Source organism: Schistocerca serialis, chromosome 9, assembly GCF_023864345.2.
Source record: "Schistocerca serialis cubense isolate TAMUIC-IGC-003099 chromosome 9, iqSchSeri2.2, whole genome shotgun sequence".
NCBI classification, from domain to species: Eukaryota; Metazoa; Arthropoda; class Insecta; order Orthoptera; family Acrididae; genus Schistocerca; species Schistocerca serialis.
In genome coordinates this window covers 407,527,999-407,548,579 of record NC_064646.1, presented here as the reverse complement: position 1 = coordinate 407,548,579, position 20,581 = coordinate 407,527,999, and the positions used below count along the sequence as shown (strand labels likewise).

The 20,581-nt window shown below is 38.8% G+C and overlaps 1 pseudogene; it reads right to left on the bottom strand.

Moving 5' to 3' along the window:
• Positions 1 to 18,784: 18,784 nt before the first annotated feature.
• LOC126420314 (5S ribosomal RNA) lies at positions 18,785 to 18,902 on the bottom strand (annotated as a pseudogene).
• Between the last annotated feature and the right edge of the window lie 1,679 nt (positions 18,903 to 20,581).

Below are 20,581 nucleotides of genomic sequence, written 5' to 3'. Positions count from 1 at the left end.
ATGTTTCCATAGGAGTCTGACAATCTTTCTGGATATGCCGATGCCGATGGTGATGGGTAGTCCAGTATCACCTGGCATGGAAAACCTATAGGTGAAACACTAAGCAAAGGCAGTAGAACCCACAAATTTCTATCAGTATATGTTTGACACGTTTGTGATGTGGCCACATGGAACAGATGCTTTTGATAGTCTGCTTCTTATATCCTCGTACCTCATCCAACACATGTTGTGTAACTTCCAAGATAGCAGACTTCCTTCCCTTAATCTACTATATGGTGATAATTTTGCTGTTAATTTTATTGCTAATTTCATTTCTAGTACTATTCATGCTTTTGTTTTTCTTTGGTTTATTCTCAGTCTGTATTCTGTGTTCATTACACTGTTTGTTCCATTCAGAAGGTTCTATAATTCTCCCTTAAATTCACAGAGGATAGCAATGTCTTCATTGAATCTTATTGTTTATATTTTAATCCTGCACCTGAATCTTTCTTTTATTTCTGTCATTGCTTATTCAATGTACCCGTTGAACAGCAGAGAGAAGAAAGTCTTGATCCCTAATTTATGGCCCTTTTTAATCCAAGCTCTTATTTCTTGGTCCTCCATTCTTATTGTTCCCTCTTGGTTTATGTACATTACTTGTCTACCCTGTACTCATTTTTTTGGGAATGACAAACTTCTTGCACCATTTCATACTCAGACTTTTTTTAGGTTGACAGATCCTATTAAGGTGTCTTAATTTTTCTTGTGTTGCCTCCATTATCAAGTGCAATATCAGAACTGCCCCTCTGGTGCTTTTAGTTTTCCTAAAGCCAAACTGGTAGTCATCTGATGGATTTTTATGTTATTTTCCTGTTTCCTGTATGTTATTTTTCTTTTTCTTGTAGGTTATTTTTGGAGGCATGAGCTGATAAGTAGATTGTATGATAGTTCTCACATTTATTGACCTTTGATAGATTTGTATTTGTCTGGATCAGTGTTCGTCAAACTTTTTTGCTCAAGTGCCAATACAGAGTATGTGGTGTGGCACCTTGGGTTGCATATGTACCAGTATTTCTTTCCTTCTTTCTTCTTCTTTGTCATCAGCCTCCTGGCTGGTTTGATGTGGCCCGCCATGAATTCCTTTCCTGTGCCAGTCTTTGCAGTCTCAGAGTAGCACTTCCAACCTACATCTTCAGTTATTTGCTAGATGTATTCTAATCTCTGTCTTCCTCTAAAACTCCCTGTAGTTCCGTGGAAGTTATTCCTTGATGTTTTAACAGATTTCCTATGATCCTGTCCCTTCTTTTTGCGAGTGTTTTCAATATATTCTTTCCTCACTGAGGCTACGGAGAACCACCTCGTTTTTTACCTTATCAGTACACCTTATTGTCAACATTCTTCTGTAGAACCACTTCGCAAATGCTGTGATTCATGTTTCACTGTCATACAGTGTTGTGCTTGAAACATTCACACACTTTTTTTTTTCCTCCGACTAAGGCTTATGTTTGATACTAATTGACTTCTCTTGGCCAAGAATGCTCTCGTTGCAGTGTTAGTCTCCTTTTATATCCTCCTTGCTTTGTGGTGCGTCATTGGTTATTTTGCTTCCTAGTTAGCAGAGTTCCTTAACTTTGTGATTACCAACTTCAGTGTTAAATTTCTTGTTATTGTCATATCTGCTACTTCTCATTACTTTGCTTTTTCCAGTTTACTCTCAGTCCATATTCTGCACTCATTAGACTTCATTCCGTTCAATAGATCCTGTAATTCTTCTTCACTTTCATGGAGGATAGCAGTTCATCAGCGAATTGTCATTGATATCCTTTCACCCTGAATTTTAACCTCACTCCTGAACTTTTATTTTATTTCTGCCATTGCTTCTCTGGTGTATAGATTGAACAGTAGGTACAAAACTACTTCCCTGTCTTGCACCGTTTTTGATCTGAGCAGTTCATTCTTGGTCTTCCCGATTTTATTGTTTCTCCTTGATTCTTGCACATATTGTATATCACCTGTCTTTCCCTGAAGCTTGCTCCTATTTTTGTTCGAATATCAAACATTTTGTAGCATTTTACATTGTCAAACACCTTTTATATATCGATAAATCCTAAGAGTGTGTCTTAATTTTTCTTCAGTCTTGCTTCTGTTGTCAACCACAATGTCAGAACTGCTTCTCTGTTGCCTTTACATTTCTGAAACCGTAATGATTCTCAATTTTTTTTCCATTCCTGCTTATATTATTCTTATCAGCAACTTATATGCATGAGCTGTTACGCTGATTGTGCACTAATTCTCGCACTTGTTGACTTATTATTTTTGAAGTTGTGTTGATGGTGTTTTTCTGAAAGTCTGATGGAAGTAATTAGTGTTAGGGTCCAGGAAAGATCGGTGGGAGGCAGTGACAGATGTGCACCTGCATAGCATTTTCTCAGGTGCTAAACTTCCAAGTGGATTCGACCTACCATGCAAGTCCTGGACTACTCTCAACAGAATCCATACCGGCCATGGCGATGCAGGGATGCTCTCTTTAAGTGGAAGAAGCTGCCTGATCCAGCCTGTGACTGTGGGGCTCCATACCAGACTGTTCACCACATTGTCATTGAATGCAGGATTCGAGCCTATCACGGCGCCAAAGAAGACTTCCTGCTAGCAACTCCAGATGCAGTGCGCTGGATTGAAGACAAATTTAAGTTTCTTGTGTGTCAATATGTACATGTAATTTAATTTCATGATATGTCTGTATTAACCATACGCTAAATAAAGTGTTGGAGTTGCACTTTTTTTTTATTGAAGTCAGCTGATAGGTATCCCTTCTTAAAGGAAGTCCCTCAACAGAGGAACCACCTTCAAAGGAGGCCAGATTATCCAAGTAGTGAAGTAATTAGCGTATTTCATCAAAATCTAAGAGGTATTACAGATACAATTAGTGAAGTTCATTGATGTTGACTCTGACATTATTGGTATATCAGAGCACCACTTAAATAATTTGATAATTTAGTGGCCACCTTTACCAGGATACAGATTAGCTGGCTTTTTTTCAAGGAGTTCTTTGCAGAATGGAGGAGTGGCCGTGTACGTAAAAAACAGTATTCTATTTGAGTCCATAGATGTATCTTGGCACTGCACTGAACAGGTATTTGTATGTTGTGCCGGGGCAGTTGAATTTAGTGAAACTAAGCTTCTAATAGTAGTAAAAGGGTGAATGGCCTTTCAGACTGTGACGCACAAATTTTAACACTAACAGGTTTTTGTACTCAAACAACTGTTATATATAATTACAAACTGTGTATGAAAGCTAATCCAACAGCAACAATAATAATTGGCTCCTTCTACCAACTCTCCCGACTCAGATGATATAATAGCTGAATGGTTCAAAGAAAACTTGAATCTTATTACAAATAAGTACCCCACTCATACAGCTATAATTGGTGGAGAATTCAATCTACCCTCGATTTGTTGGTGAAAATACATGTTCAAAGCCGATGGTAGACAGAAAACATCTTCCGAAATTGTACTAAATGCTTTCTCTGAGAATTACTTTGAACAATTAGTTCATGAGCCCACACGAATTGTAAATGGTTGCAAAAACACACTTGACCTCTTAGCCACAAATAATCCTGATCTAATAGTGTGTGTCATGACAGGTACAGGGATTAGTGAGCGCCAGGTCATTGTAGCAAGGGTCAAAACCATATCAACCAAAACCACTAAAAATAAATACAAAATATATCTTTTTAAAACTGAAGATAAAAATTTTCTTGATGCCTTCCTAAGAGAGAGTCTAGCTAATTATGTAAGTGTAGACCAGATAAGGCTCAATTTCTAAAATACAGTATCGACAGCAATAGATAGGTTCATACCGTATAAGTTAATAAGAGATGGGACTGATCCACCCTGGTACACAAAACATGTCAGAACGCTGTTGCAGAAGCAACGAAAAAAGCATGCCAAATTCAGAATAATGCAAAATCCCCAATACTGGCTAAGTTTCACAGAAGCTTCAAAATATAGTGCAGACGTCAATGCGAGATGCATTTAATAGTTTCCACAATGAAACATTGTCTCAAAATATGGTAGAAAACCCAAAGAGATTCTGGTCGTATGTAAAGTACACCAGTGGCAAAAAAACATTCAATACCGTCACTGCGCGATAGTGATGGAATTGTTACTGATGATGGTGCCACTGAAGTAGAGTTACTAAATACAGTTTTCCGTAATTCCTTCACAAAAGAAGACAAAGTAAATATTCCGCAATTCAAAACCAGAAAAACTGTTAGCGTGAGTGACATAAAAGTAGATATCTTAGGTGTTGCAAAACAACTCAAATCACTTGAGAAAGGCAAGTCTTCCAGTCCAGAAGGTGTACCAGAGTATGCAGACACAATAGTCCCTTTCTTAGCAATCATATACAACTGCTCACTTGACAAAAGGTCTGTTCCTAAAGACTGGAAAGTAGCACAGGTCACACCAATATTCAAGAAAGGAAATAGGAGCAACCCATTGAATTACAGACCCATATCACGGACCTCAATTTGCAGTAGCATTTTGGAGCTCATACATACTCAAACATTATGAATCACCTTGAAGAAAATGACTTATTGATACATAACCAACACAGATTCAGAAAATATCATTCTTGTGCAATGCAGCTGGCTCTTTATTTCCATGAAGTAATTAGTGCTGTCAACAAGGTATCTCAGATCAATTCCATATTCCTAGATTTCCAGAAGGCTTTTGATACCGTTCCTCACAAGCGACTATTAATCAAATTGCATGCATATGGAGTATCATCTCATTTGTGTGACTGGATTCCTGATTTCCTCTCAGAGTAGCTCGTAGTGATAGACGATAAATTATCGAGTAGAACAGAAGTGATATCTTGCGTTCTGCAAGGTAGTGTCATAGGCCCTCTGCTGTTCCTGATTTACATAAATGATCTGGGTGATAATCTGAGCAGCTCCCTTAGATTGTTTGCAGATGCTGCTGTAATTTATCGTCTAGTAAAATCATCAGACTATCAATTCCAATTACAAAATGATCTAGAGAGAATTTCTGTATGGTGCAAAAAGTGGCAATTGGCACTAAACAAAGAAAAGTGTGAGATCATCCACATGGGTACTAAAAGAAATCTGATAAATTTTGGGTATACGATAAATCACACAAATCTAAGGGCTGCCAGTTCGGCTAAATACCTAGGAATTACAATTACGAGCAACTTAAATTTGAAAAACCATGTAGATAATATTGTGGGGAAGGTGAAACAAAGACTGCGCTTTGTTGGCAGAACACTTATAAGATGTGACAAACCCACTAAAGAGCGAGCCTACATTACACTTGTCCGTTCTCTGCTGGAATATTGCTGTCCGGTGTGGGGTCTTTACCAGGTAGGATTGACGGAGGGCATAAAAAAAGTGCAAAGAAGGGCAGCTCATTTAGTGTTATCACGCAATAGGGATGAGAGCGTCACTGATATGATACGCGAGTTGGGGTGGCCGTCACTGAAACAAAGGCAGTTTTCTTTGCGGTGAGATCTAGTTACGAAATTTCAATCACCAACTTTCTGTTCTGAATGTGAACATATTTTGTTCACACCCACCTGTGTAGGGAGAAATGATCATAAAAAAATAAGAGAAATCAGAGCTTGAACGGAAAGATTTAGGTGTACCTTTTTCCCATGCACCATTCGAGAGCGGAATTGTAGAGTAGTAGTATGAAATAGTTCAATGAACCCTCTGCCAGGCACTTAAGTGAAAATTGCAGAGTAACCATGTAGATGTATATGTAGTGTGTTTTTAAAACTTTGTTAAGGAACGAGAGTGGCAGGATGTTTATAGTTCCGATAACATAGGTGAGAAGTATAATGCTTCCCTTAACACGTTTCTCATTCTCTTTGAAAGTTGCTTTCCATTAGAACATTCTAAACTGGGTACTGGCAGTAAAAGGTAGCCTGGGTGGCTGACTAGTGGGATACGGAAATGTAGAACAAAGTGGGAATTGTAGCAAAATGTTAGAAATAGTCACAAGTCAGTATTGTAAGGTGCTTAAAAATGTTTTTTTTTAGGAAGGCAAAGAGTATGTGCTATGCAAATAGAATAGCTAATTCATAGGATAAAGTTAAAACAGTATGATCAGTTGTGAAGGATGTGTCTGGTTAGCAGCACTAGGTCGATAGTATAAAGGCAGTTCATAGTAAAAATATTTCTGTTTCTGGTAAGTCAGATATATGTACAGTATTTAACAATAACTTTCTGAGAATTGCTGGTGAATTAAATAAAAACTTAATTTCCACAGGGAATCATATAACTCTCTTGGAAAATGCCTTTCTGAGACTGATGAATGAAATCTCTGAGAGACTGACAAGGGGAGACTGAGTCAATAATTAAATCACTGAAGACTAAGGGCTCTCATGGATATGATGGAGTGCCTAGCAGAATATTAAAGAACTGTGCTACTCATGTTAGCCCTATACTTAGCCATATTTGTAATTTTTCCTTCAAGAATGGTTAGTTTCCTGAACGATTAAAGTACTCAGTAGTAAAGCCGCTTTATAAAAAGAGAGAAAGGGATAATGTAGACTATGTCTATGCCATCAGTGTTTGCTAAAGTTATTGAAAAGGCTGTGTGTATATAAGGATAGCTGAGCATTATATTTCACATGTACAGTTCTGTTTTAGAAGTGATTTATCAGTTGAAAGTGCTATATTCTCTTTTCTCTTTGAGGCACTGGATGGATTAAGCAAAAGGTTTCGAATACTAGGCATCTTTCTCTATTTAACTAAGGCATTTGATTGTCTAGATCACAAAATATTGTTGCAGAAGTTGGACCATTATGGAATACGGGGGTATCTTACAACTGGTTCCCCTTTTACTTTAACAATAGAAAGCAAAAGGTCATTATCCACATTATTGAGAGTGACTATGATGTGGGGTCTGAGAGGGGCATGGTCAAATAGTGTGTGCCCCACAGATTAGTGCTGAGGCCTCCCATGTTCCTTATTTATATAAATGATATGCCCTCCGTATTATAGATGATTCTAAAATATTAATGTTTCCTGATGACACAACCTTGGTAGTAAAGGATGTTGTGTGCAACATTGGAACTGTTTCAAAAAGTGCAGTTCATGATGTAAGTTCATCGCATGTGGAAAATAAATTAACACTGAATCACAGTAAGACTCAGTTTTTACATTTTATAACACACAGTTCAACAAAACCCAACATTTTAATTTCACAGAATGGGCATATGACTAGTGAATCTGAACAGTTCAAATTTCTAAGTGTTCAGATAGATAGTAAACTGTTAATGGAAGCCCACATTTGGGATCTTGTCCAAAGACTTAATGCTGCCATTTTTACTATGGTATCTGAAGTAATTGATAGTTTGACACAAAAAGTAGTCTACTTTGCTTATTTTTCATTCGCTCATGACATACATTATTATATTTTGTAAAGTTAGTGCTCGCGGGGTGCCTAAGAACCTGACAGACAACCAACCACAAGGGTCAGCAGGCCAGTGTATAATGATGAGTTTGGATTACTTAACATGTTATGCCACAGAAGGGCATGGCTTTGTGCAAGGGATTTTCACTGGTGATGTGTTGTGGGCATACAACTACATGCCTGAAACCAAGCAGGCTTCTATGAAGTGGAAATATGCTGGTTCCCCCATATAAAAAAAAAAATTCAGAGTGGCTCAGTCTGCTAGGAAAATGCTTAAGAAAGTGCTCTGGGATATGCTTGTTGTGGTATTGGTGGACTTAGCTGAACGCAGGACCACTGTGAATACTGCAGCCTACATTAAAACTTTGGTTAAGTTGCATCATGCCCTTTGTGTCAAACGTCACAACATTAATGCTGATGGTGTCAAACTACTTCTTGACAACACTTGGCCCTATGTTGCTGCTCCTGTTCGTGAGAAAATCGCCAAATTTGGGTGGGAGGTGCTCCAGCATCCACCATGCACCATCGAACTTTCATCTGTTTGGTTCCAAGAAGAAATTCCTGGCTGGCCAACACTTTGCAACAGATGTGGAAGTGAAATCAGCAGTTCACAGATGGCTATACTCCAACCAAATGGACTTCTACAAACAGGGCATATTGAAACTGGTACCGTGATGGGAGAAATGTGTTGAGAATGTTGGTGGCTGTGTAGAAATGTAGGTAAAATATATAAGGTCATTTGTGGTTCTTCTTCATTTTGCTACCTTTTAAACTTTTTGGTAATAAAATTATTGTGCATTACTTTCCGATCTTTCCTTGTAGTCATATTTTTCTTTCCCACTTCTGTCATTGCCCTTTTTAGAGATGTCCATTTATCTTCAACTGAACTACCACTGAGCTATTTATTATTGCAGTATCTACGGTTTCAGGGAACTTCAAGTGCATTATCTTCATTCCTTTGTACTTCCACAATTTGTACTGATTCTTCCTGACTGGTCTCTTAAACTTCAGCCTGCTCTTGATTATTACTGAGCTTTGATGTGAGTCTGTATCTGATCCTGGGTACACCTTACAATCCAATATCTGACTTTGGAAGCTCTGTCTTATCAGGATGTAATCTAACTTAAATCTCCCTATATCCCCCAGACTATTCCAAGTATACATCCTCCTCTAGTGATTCTTGAACAGAGTATTCACTATTACTAGGTGAAATTTATTGCAGAACTCAGTCTTTCTCCTCTCATATCCCTACTACCAAACACTATTCTCCCATAACCTTTTCTTCTACACCTTGTCCTACAACCAAATTCCAGTCTCCCATGACATTAGATTTTCATCTTCTTTTATGTACTGAATTACCTGTTCAATATCCTCATATATTTTCTCTATCTCTTCTTCGTCTGCATGGAACATTGACAGATATACTTAAACTATTGTTGTCGGTGTCGGTTTGATATTGATTCTGATGAGAAACAGCCTATCACTGAACTGTTCACAGTAAACCTGTCTCTCTCCTACTTCCCCACTCATAACAAATCCTATGCCTCTTATACCATTTTCTGCTCCTGCTGATTTTACCCTATGCTTGTTTGACCAGAAATCCTTGCCTTCTTTCCATTTCACTTCACTGACTCCCACTGTATCTAGATTTACACTTAGCATTTCTTTTATCAGATTTTGTAGCTTCTCTGCCAAGTTTAAATTTCTGTCATTCCAAAATCTGACTTGCAGAATGTTTCCTTTTGTTGGTTATCCAGTCTTTTTCTCATGGTCACCTCCTCCTTCACAGGGCCCTCCTGGAGATCTGAATGGGGGACTAGTTTGGAATCATTTGTCAATGGAGAGATTATCATGACACTTTATTCAATTACAGGTCATGTCTTGTGGACACACATTATGAGTTTTTAATGCTGTTGTTTCCATTGTCTTCTGCATCCTCATGCCATTGATCATTGTTGACCCTTCTGCCTTTTAGGGGCTGTTTCACATCCAAAGGGCAAGAGCGTGCCCTATACCTCGATCCACTCTTATACCCTCTTTGACAAGACTGTTGGCAGAACAAGAATGACTTCGTATGTCGAATGTCTTCAGCCCACTCTACATTATCATTGAAACGTGATTAGAGGCTTCTGTGGTCGTGGGTATACCTTGCCATCCAATATCTGATTTAGAATCTTTGTCTCACCATGACATAATCCAGTTTGTATCTTCTCATGTCTACATGTCTTTTCCAAGTTGCCTGCCTCTGTTGTGATCCTCTAACAGTGTATTTGTTATTACTGGCTGAATTTCATTGTAAAACTCAAAGACTCTTTCTCATTCCTACTACATCCCATAACTCTTATCTTCTACTCCTTCCCCTACCATGCTACTTCAGGCCCACATGATTATTAACTTTTTCACCCCCACCCTCCCCTTTATAAATGGAGTTGCCTGTTCATCTAATGTAATGTCAGCCTATATACCTGAACTATTGTTGGTGTTGGTCTGATGTCAGTTATGATTAGAATAAACTTGCCACTGAACTGTTATAGTAACACACTCTTTGCCCCAGCTTTTTATTCATAATGAGTCCTCTTCCAGTTATACCATTATCTTCTGCTGTTGATATTACTCTATATTCATCTGACCAGAAATCCTTAATTTCTATCCATTTTTTCACTGAGTTGTACTCTATTGAGATAGAGGCATTGCATTTTCCTTTTCAGACTTTTTTAGCTTACTTATCACATTCAGACGTCCGATATTCCATGCTACAACTCATAGAACGTTACTATTTTGCTCGGTTTTCAATCTTTTTTCACAAGGTAACCCTCCATCACCAGTCACCTCCTGGTTTTATGAATGATGATGATGATGATTGGTTTGTGGGGCGCTCAACCTTGTGATCATCTGCGCCTGTATAAAGTCCCAATTTTTACACAGTTCAATCTAGCCACTGTCACGAATGATGATGATGATCACAACACAAACACCTAGTCCCCGGGCAGAGAAAAATCCCCATCCTGGCCGGTAATTGAACACAACACTAGCCACTAGACGTTTCCTGAATGAGGGACTAATCTGGAATTTTTAACCAATGGAGAGATTCAATTATAGGCCACATTTCTTGTGTATACACATTCTGATTTGTACCCTTCAGTACTCACATGGTGCTTTGATATGCACTCATTTTGGGTCTAGCTGACTTCAAACTAAAACACAAGGAAGAATGTGATACTCCATCATTCCATTTATTTAAAATGAACATTTTGCATTCACTTTTAAAGGATGACAACAATTTTGGTGATATTTTGATCTTTTTTTATTTCAAATAACTTATTTTTGAACATGAAGTTTCAGTAACCTTTTAAGACAGAAGCATAATTTTTACATGCTACATGGTATAATATGTTCATCCCTTTTCAAAAGACATGCAAATTACCTTATTGTGCTTTCTACACAGGGCGTATGTTGGGAGGAAATCACACATGCTGTGGAATGCCTGCTGCCATTTGTACCTGGCACATATAACACTTTCTTCACTTGTTGGCACTGGTAGCTGGTCCTGTTCTTCACATCCTTGTATGCTGGAACCAGTTCCTATCTCTGACAGTTAAACTTTTATTATTTTATAATAGATTTGTATATACACACATAAAAAAAAGTTTTGCATCACCCCGGTTCCCAGAACTCCTAAAGATAGACGTTGAATGCGTATATTGTATCACAGACACAATCCCTTTGACTGTTCAGAGACATCACTAAACCCGCCCAAAGATGCAAAACAACCATGCATGAGCAGCACCTATTAGACGGAGAGGGTCCGGCAGCCGATCAGTTCCAGTCATTCCACCAGGAAGGAGGTAGACAGCTCGTGTTGTCTGTAGTACAACCATGCCTAGACAGTCAATAACAGGGTTTGATCACATCCACATTGTTACTTTGTGCCAGGAAGGGCTCTCAACAAGGGAAGTGTCCAGACGTCTCAGAGTGAACCAAAGCGATGTTGCTCGGACATGGAGGAGATATATAGAGACAGGAACCTTCGATGACAGGACTTGCTCAGGCTGCCCAAGGGCTACTAGTGCAGTGGACGACCGCTACCTATGGATTATGGCTCGGAGAAACCCTGACAGCAACGTCACCGTGTTGATTGATGCTTTTTGTGCAGCCACAGTACGTCGTGTTATGACTCAAACTGTGCACAATAGGCCGCATGGTGTGCAACTTCGCTCCCAACATCCATGGTGAGGTCCACCTTTGCAACCATGACACCATGCAGCACAGTACAGATGGGCCCAACAACAAGCCGAATGGATCGCTCAGGATTGGCATCATGTCCTCTTCACTGATGAGTGTCACATATGCCTTCAACCAGGCAATTGTTGGAGATGTGTTTAGATGCAACCCGGTCAGGCTGAAAGCCTTAGACACACTGTCCAGCGAGTGCAGCAAGGTGGAGGCTCCCTGCTGTTTTGGTGTGGCATTATGTGGGGCCGACATATGCTGCTGATGGTCATGAAAGATGCCGTAACAGCTGTACAATACCTCAATACCATCCTCCGACTGATAGTGCAACCATATCGGCAGCATATTGATGAGGCATTCATTTTCATGGATGACAATTCATGCCCCCATCGTGCACATCTTGTGAATGACTTCCTTCAGGATACCGACATCGCTCGGCTAGAGTGGCAAACATGTTCTCCAGACATGAACCCTATCAAACATGCCTGGGATAGATTGGAAAGGGCTGTTTATGGATGACGTGACCCACCAACCACTCTGAGGGATCTACACTGAATCGTCATTGAGGAATGGGACAATCTGGACCAACAGTGCTTTGATGAACTTGTGGATAGTATGCCACGATGAATACAGTCTTTCATCAAAGGGAGAGGACATGCTACAGGGTATTAGAGATACCGGTGTGTACAGCAATCTGGACCACCACCTATTAAGGTTTTGCTGTGTGGTGGTACAACATACAATGTGTGGTTTTCAAGAGCAGCAATAAAAAGGGCAGAAATGGTGTTTATGTCAATCTCTATTCCAATTTTCTGTAGAAGTTCTGGAACTCTGGGAACCAAGGTGATGCAAAACTTTTTTTGATGTGTGTATATAAGAATTGTTCTTGCCTGAGACAAAACCAGTTACAGAATCAAATGCCCATGTATAAAATGGCTTCAAACTTCTAATTACAAATGAGTTACATAGTTGACGTTAAGCAACTAAGTGAGCAAAAGTTTGGATAAGGTTTGAAATTATGTTTAGTTGGAAGTCATTGCTGGATGAATATAGTCTGAGTAATTTGCACATTGTGAATTACGCTACCTTAAGACATATAGTTTTTAACTGTAATACTTGTCTTACTGTGTTGAACCTTTAACAGAAGACTATACCTCTTAATGAGCAGATTAAGGCAGCATTTTAAATTTTTAAATTCAATCAATAATTACATGAAATACTGAAAATAACATTTTTGTTGGCTCACAACTGGGACTATAAATTGTGTACAGAGTTAAGTGTTTAGTTGATCCATGCATGACAGTGAACAGTATAGATCAGTCAACAAAGGAAAATCGGGAAAAAATCATGTAGTTACAAATTTTTACACACTGCTAGAAGGGAGTGTCACAAACAGCATACCAAAAATGCTGATTGGAGAGTTGTGAATGTTTGGATGGGGTTGGAGGTTCTTTAAAGTTCACTTTTTAATGCTTTTCTCAAATAAATCAAAAACCACACCTCCTAGTGAAAATTCTTCCCAGTACAATGTTAAACTACATTAAACTTCCTGCAAAAAAGGTCATGTTCATTTTTTCTGTAGCACTAATAATTCCTGCCTTGCATGGGATGGAAAAACCACAGGTTATAAAAATAGTGTTTTCATGCGATAAAATTTATTTTCATTGTCAATTTAAGGGGATACGGAATCGGATTTTGGGTTAAAAAATCGAATTTTTTTTTATTGGCGTATTATATTCTGCCATGTTTCCTCTTTAAAATGACGTATCATACATAGCTCTACTACAATTAAAACTATTTTATTTTTATATATTTGTGAGATCGGGTATTGCGCTTTAGTTATACACGTCTCTCGTGGCTGACCATGAACTTTTTGGCAGTACCTTTAAAGTGACATGAATTCAAATATCCCGGTTTCCAGCGACTATTTATACACTAGTTGCCCGAAAATGTTTCTCTCTGGTTTCCTCAAGTTACTCTTTGACTTTGTGGCGGGACTGTTTTGTAAACAGTGTGATATAAGAAAGTAGTTGTTGTTGAGTTATTTCGTATTTAGTGCTTCATTTTTCGCAGTGAAAATGCCTAGAGCTAAAGCAAAAGTATTTAAAAAGCGTGTGAACTGGCAAAAGAAAAGAAATAATGATTCATTAGCAAAGCAAAGCAGTTCATCATCATCACTGTTGGAAAATGTGAATCCACTTATTACTGATTTGCCGAACGAACTTACACCAAATGAAAACAGTGCTTCTCATAAAAAACTAAGAGATTTGGAAGAGAAATATAATTTACTTGATAGAGGGAATGAAGTTTTTGAACTCATTGATACGAATATATTGTGTGAAGCTCTTGAAAACAGTTTGTGCTGCAAAAAATGTCATGGAAACGTTTCTCTGAAAGTAGAATCCCATGTTGGCCTGGCTGCCCAGTTTAATTTAATATGCAGTGTTTGTAAATACAGCTGTAAGTTTCCAAGTTCGGTTTCAGTAACTGTAAATAATGGATACAAGAAAACTGAACTTTATAGTGTAAATATTAGGTTAGTTTATGGATTGCGAGCAATTGGTAAGGGCAAAGCAGCTGGTGATATGCTATGTGGTGTTCTAAATCTTCCAAGTGCACTTTCAAAGTTTGAAGCTTACAATTATGTACTAGGATCTGCAGTTGAAGATGTAGCACAGAAGTCAATGCAGGTTGCTGTGGAAGAAGCAGTGGAAGAAAATGACGGCAGTCGTGACCTCACAGTGGCGTTTGATGGCACGTGGCAGAAAAGGGGCCACACCTCCAACAATGGTGTTGTAACAGCAACTAGTGTTGATACTGGCAAGGTTATTGATGTTGCAATAATGTCTAAATACTGTAGGTGCACAGGCAGGCTGAAAAATGAACACAGTGATGACTGTATTGCTAATTATTATGGTAGTAGTGGTGGCATGGAGGTTGCTGGGGTGAAGAAAATTTTTCATCGCTCTTCACAGTGGTATAATGTTCGCTATGTCAAATATCTGGGAGATGGTGACTCTAAAGCATTCAAAGAAGTTTTGGAAAGCAAACCATATGGGAACAGTGTAAATATAAGCAAACTTGAATGTATAGGACATGTGCAGAAGAGAATGGGTGCCAGGCTGAGAAGGTTAAAATCAGTTATGAAAGGGAAAAAACTAGATGATGGGAAAACCTTGGATGGCAGAGGAAGATTGACTGATTCCATAATAGACCACATTCAGAACTGCTACGGCCTTGCAATCAGGCAAAATACAGGCAATCTTGAAGTAATGAGGAGAGCTATATGGGCTTTATATTTCCACACCGCATCCACGGATGAGCATCCACAACATGGTTTGTGCCCCAAAGGTGAAAACAGCTGGTGTAAATACAATAGGGGACTAACAACAGGAGAGAAATACATTCACCACCACAGTCTACCATCAGCCATCATGGCAGAAATAAAGCCCATTTTCAGAGATCTGGCTGACAGAAGTCTTCTGATGAAATGTCTTCACGGAAAAACGCAGAACCCCAACGAGTGCTTGAATAGTGTGATATGGCATCGTCTCCCAAAAACAGTGTTTGTCGGAATTAATACACTACATTTTGGTGTGTATGATGCTGTGGCAACCTTCAATCTTGGAAATATAACTAAATGCCAGGTCCTTCAAAAGTTGGGTATGTGTGTTGGTTCCCGTACGGTACGTGCTATGTTCTTTTTAGATCAGCACAGACTAAGGCATGCTGATAATATAATCAAGACATTAGTGAAAAAAGCAAGACAGGTGCAGAGGGGTGCCAAAAGAAGACTTGAAGATGATTATGAAGACTGTGAAGGGGGTATTAGCTACGGATCAGGAATGTTTTAATCTTCTTTCTCCGTTTCCCGTAAGTTTACTTTTTACTTCATCTAGGAACATTATCTCAGGTACTGGTCAACCTAGAAGTCTGAAATTTTTATGACGTAGTGACATAGGTCCGTATTACATACTGAAACAACGATTTTTTAATTACTTGATTTACAAAAGACTTAGGGGTGATAGTCTAGTAAAAAGCGATGGAAAAAATTTACTTAAAAATAAATGTACAATATCTCTGTAAGAAAATACTTTGACAATAAACTGTTGTTTCAGTATTGTTGTAACATATGAATGCACATACAGTAAAATTTTTACCTCTCTGTCTCCAGTAGTTTGTGAGAAAATGTTCCCTATAGTAGGCATATATTAACATTGCGGGGATAGGTGATTCCGTATCCCCTTAAGTGGGTTAAGAACAAATTTTAAAGAGTGTAGCACATCTAAGGGCAGCAGAACATACTAAGAGATAAATTGTGTTATACTGTGAAAAGGCGGAAGTCAAGATTAGAAATGTGAAGAAATGTAGGTTGCCAGATTGTGATAAGTCACTTCCTTGTTTCATACATCTACAAAATGATGAGTGAGTAGGTAATTCCCCATTCTCTCTGCTGCACTACATAAAAAAAAGCAACTACAGGGTATTTCACGAAGTTTTATTGACATGGACACAGCTCATCTTATGAATCACTGGTAATGCACTGCACATACACTGCCGAGGAGTGTTTATTCTCCACAAAGAGTGTTAATAATACATTGAATACAGGTACAAGTTTCTAATAATACAAAGACAAGAAAACCATATGGACCAATGCTACATAAATCTCTGCACACTTTTCTACACTATTGCGGGAGAAATTGATTCTTAACCAACCTGTATGGCAGTTGTAGCACTCTTCTGGGAAATGCAACTTCGCCACCACAAGGGCAGCTCGCTTTTCAGTTTACAGACAGACTATACCTCCACAACCTTTCCTGTCCAGTTCTTTCATGTGAATAGACAAAATAACTTTACTGAGCTCGTTTTATATAGGGGATTTATTTTCAGTGAGTACTTGCAGCTGATAAGTGAATTTTTATTTAAAATACATTCCTACAAAGAATGGCTGAGAAGTGCTTGATTTGTAAGTGTGATGTTGTCAGCGACACATCTTGTTGGTGGGAAAGCAATTTGATTGTTAAATGTGGCATCTTGCCACCATGTCATTGACAGCACATTGGTAAACCATTTTGAGTACACAGTGGCTGAAGTGCAGTGTCCAGTTTTCATCCAAAGCATTGAGCAAGTTCATTCATTTGTTCAGAAGAGGAGGCCAACATCATGTGCCCAGTTTTGGCCAGCCAGTGACACACTGCAATGACAGAATCAAGGCGTACACCCTGCAATCTTTCTGAAATGATTTTGCAGGAATTATTCTGAATAAAAATTTCATTTTTACATTACTTATAGCTTTATATGTCAGCTTCATGATGACATGCCCATCATTTCATTAATGGTCATAGTTATTGTGATATTTGCATGTAAGTAAGGCACTGTGCAAAACTTGAAAAAGTTTGCAATGGAAAATAGGGGTTGCTTTGATTTTGTGTTTGGTGCTTATTACATAATAAGTTGTTGCATATTAAATTTGGTTAAGATATTATATTTTTCTTTAGAATCAAGTGGAAGTCTCTATCTATCACCAATCTCAAGAATACTGAACTGATGCAGAACACTCATTTGTGATCATGCCAACCACCCATAAAGCCAGAAAGAAATATCCACATTCCTCACATTTCATAAACAGTTTGACATACTGAAATGAGATTTTGGCAAATGATAGCAGGCAAAGAGGAGAGTATTTTGCCATATGGATATTATGCAGAACTTCTCCCATCTGCCTTGTCATTCCACTAACTGCAAACTTTTTTGTGAAAGAATGTAACTTTTAAGGGCCATCAATAGCTAGTGAAATGAGAAATGCTGCGGGTTTTGGAACATCATAAGTGAAGACATTACATGTTTATTTTTGTACCGAGGATGTGCTTTTCCACAAGTTATTCACCTTATTTTTCCTGGCTTACTAAACCTACAGTTCCAGAATTCTCTTGCAATTGGATTTGCACAAAATGTTAGTGAACTGACATTGTGTAAACTCACAAACTATTTTATATTCTGGGCAACCACAGCTGTTGAAGAGCATGATGTTAGGAAGAAATTTGCTTACAGCTGGTAAAATTTTTGTTCATTAAAACACGCCAGTTTCACAACTTTAAGCCGCATCATCAAGTGAACCTACATGGTAAAGAGCAAAGTACAGTGTCACCACATTTTGTGTGTATTGAAATTAGTAAAGGAATGTCTAAAATATATTCATAACCTTAAGAGATCATGGGCATGTGAAAATTTGCTACTCAGAGATCGTCATCAGTACTATGGTGAGCGATAGATAAAGTAGAAGTGCCCCATTCTTTAAAATTTGCCTGCATCTAAAAAGAAAAAAGAAAATATTTTATAGTGAGCAGATGATAATTTTTTTTAAAAAAATGTGGTTGGGTTGGCAATAAAGAATTGTCAATGCTAACATAATTAGTTGTGGCACACACAAATCACACTGTGGAAAGAATCAAGTGACAGTGTCTTATCAGTATGAGAACAGGGCAGCTCAGTGCAGAGCAAGGCAAAAGTGTCCCGCATGAACAACAGGGAGAGACTGGCTAACAGGCAGAACGAAATTTAGTGTGATGTCATATACTTATGACTAGGGGTGCTGGATCGCTGCCTTTACAAGCAAGAATAGTACAGTATTTTATTACATACTAGTACCCAATCGTACAAACAATCGAAATTAGCCAGAATGTTATGGTGCTTTAATTCCAGCTGGTTATTCAACATGAACTGTGTGTTTTCTTTTTCATGTCTAAAATTTTTTCACACTTCTTCTAACATAATCAAAATATGGCTTTTTTTGTGAAGTATTTTTAAATTTTTTTTCTTGAATTGAAAAATGGAAAGTCACCTGGAGAAGACAACACATACAAAGAGCTTTTAAAAGAAGCCCAAGGTCTCTGGGCCTTAAAGTTCATATTGCTATACAGAACCCTGAATGGGTGCTCCGTCTTCAGGCAACAAGTGGCCCATCGGGACCATCCGACCGCAGTGTCATCCTCAGATGAGGATGCGGATAGGAGAGGCGTGTGGTCAGCACACCGCTCTCCCGGTCGTTATGATGGTTTTCTTTTGACTGGAGCCGCTACTATTCAGTCGAGTAGCTCTTCAATTGTCATCACGAGGCTGAGTGCAGCCCGAAAAATGGCAACAGCACATGGCGGCCCGGATGGTCACCCATCCAAGTGCGGGCCACGCCCGACAGCGCTTAGCTTCAGTGATCTGACGGGAACCGGTGTATCCACTGCGGCAAGGCCATTGCCTAGAACCCTGAATAGAAGGCTCAAAATGAAGACACTTGAAAGCTGCGTTTTTCCAGTGTTATTATATGAAAGTCAGACATGGGGTCTCAAAGCCAAAGAGAGAAACACGGTATAAGTATGCTAAAGGAAAATGAAAATGGGGCAGCCACATGGAGAGTCTGCAAGATGACACATGGACGGCACGAACTACCACATGGGACCCTTACATCAGCAAGAGACTCTCAGGAAGACGAAGACACAAATGGTCAGACTTATTCAGAAAACAAGCAGGAAGACCGTGGACCAGCATAGCCAGAAACAGAAAGGGATGGAAAGAGCTAGAACTACAACTACGTGATCAAGTGTAATTCAATGTGTAATGTGCATTAAGTGCAGTAGCCTTTTATGTGGACTAGCTCACTGAATGAGTCTTTAAAAGTTGTAGGAGGCCTTTGCCCTCAATGGGACAACACAGGCTATTTTCATTCATTTATTCAATTTTAAATTTTGTGGAAGGCTTGTGATGCTGTGCCCCTCTTCATGTAAGTGCACTGTTAATGCAGAGCATTTTGGCAAAAGAAGCAAATTTTAAAATATCAACAAGAGAAATGTAGGTTTTACTCAAAATTCACCACTTATGATGCTTCTCTGAAAGATACAAAAGGTTAAAAAGCCAAATGAAAATAAATCAGTATTTTTGTTGCATTTTCAGCAGAAAACCAAAGCAGAAGCGACAGCAATCTTTTTGAATGGTTACCATGCAAATGTGGGGTGGAGGGGCTCCTCTTAATATTTACAAAAAATATGAGGGGGGACTTCAGTTTAGAATGGCATTTCCCCTACAGCATCTTCCTGCAGCACCCACCACTACAGCTCTCCCCACGCATGCTCTGCCAATTGCACATCTACTGGCTACTTTATTCTGCACACACTCTGTGTAGTACTCACCTGGTAGTGAATTAATGAATGACTAGAAAGTTTGTATGTTTCTTGTCATTAATTGTGTTACTGATACACTTCATAAATCTCTTCCATTCAGGAATTCCTGGCACTTGTTTAGTGGGCTTCACCTAATGGAGCCACTTCCCACACGTCTATGGTGTATCTTGCAAGGTTGGCTTCAAAATATCTGCTGGAATAGGACTGATCATGTTTAAATCTAGAACAGTAATATACTGTAATGTGTTGTTTGATTTGTGCTGAAATATCTGAAATTTCATAACATCTAGGTGACCTACTTTTGCCACAGAGGGGGCCAATTTACGTCTTTGGACCTCTTCAGATTTTTGGAGAGCTGAGATTGGGGTGATGCATGTGGTACCCTCAAGCTGCAAAAAGTTTTTCAGCCTTTGATAGTGGAGACAATGGAACTGATATTGTCACATACAAATTCGTAGCATGTTACATTTGGGGAGGTTCTTGATTGTGGTAGATAGTTGGTATCTCCAGCTGTTGAGCTTTTTTACATAACAGCTCATTTAACTACTGCAAATAGACACTACACCATTTAATACACTGAAACAAATTCTACTATATAAACATGAGCTCAGTGAAGTTATTTTGTCTACTCACATGAAAGAAGTGGCTGGGGAGGTACAGTCTGTCTGTAAACTGAAAAGTGAAGAACTCCCATGATGAGGAAAGTTGCCTTTTCCCAGAGAATGCTACAGCTGCTGTACAGGGTGGCTCAGATTCAGTTT